Here is a 1,041-nt window from a genome sequence, read left to right as displayed (position 1 = left end):
TCCCTCTCTTCATTCCTGGCTGCTCTGTGGCTCCGCACCACTCATTTTGGCTCCGTTAATTCAGCACCAGTTTTCCAACAGTTAGTTTAATTTATGATATGGTCTGGACATACTCGCTGGTCCTGACCTTCGCCCTCACCCCAGAATATTATTTTCAGCATTCGCCCTCTGGCTCTCCCACTGCAGCCATGGGCAGGAGGTGATCCATCCTGTCTGGTCCCACATCCCAGGCCCAGAGGGACAAAGGCCCAGGCAAAGGAGTCCAGTTCCCACCCTCAGCTCCCAGTCAGGTGGGGGGCCCACGCAGGGATGGGGCAGAGAGATGAAGTTGGCTACGCTTGTCTGCTGTGCTCCTACTTTGAGGACGACATGCAGAACGCTTTTTTTCTGGCAGCACCAACGGTCGTTGCACTCCTCCTATGAACCTGGCATTCACTCGGGTCTCACCTTTGGAGGGACAAAACCCGCACACGAAGCTCTGCCTGAGAAGTCCCAATGGATACGCTCAGATCACACATTCACCCAAAGTAAAGCAGAGCTCCTAAAGAGAGAGGGTCAACGGAACAGGTGTCCATCCTGGAGTATGAAGTTTGTCCCAATCTTAAAGGATATGGTGGACATAGCCCATGACGGGCAGTGGGAAATAAACAGATGTACAACCCAGGTAGACAGTACCTACGTGAGCCAACGCGGAGAAGCTGGGTCCAGCTGACACACCAAGTAACTGAGTATGGGATGGAAGTCCCCCATGACAGGGCCACAAATAACTTCATACAATGGGCACAGCTATTGCCAATCAGAACAGATTCCAGGGAATTCCCTGGTGGTCCAGTGGTTAGGGCTCTGCGCTTCCACTGCAGGGGGCTCGGGTTTGATCCCTGGTTGGGGAACTATTGATAAAATCCCTTGTGCCATGCATCGCGGCCAAAAAAAAAGAGAGAGAACAGGTTCCACGGTAGACAAGAGTCACCAGAGAAAAACTGCTCAGGAATGGAAAAGCTCTACCGATAGATCTAAAAGGAACAGGAAGATCATTTAAGC

This window comes from Phocoena sinus, chromosome 12 (genome assembly GCF_008692025.1).
Source record: "Phocoena sinus isolate mPhoSin1 chromosome 12, mPhoSin1.pri, whole genome shotgun sequence".
Taxonomy (NCBI): domain Eukaryota; kingdom Metazoa; phylum Chordata; class Mammalia; order Artiodactyla; family Phocoenidae; genus Phocoena; species Phocoena sinus.
The sequence above is the reverse complement of the archived record's forward strand: the minus strand, read 5'-3'. Positions refer to the sequence as shown.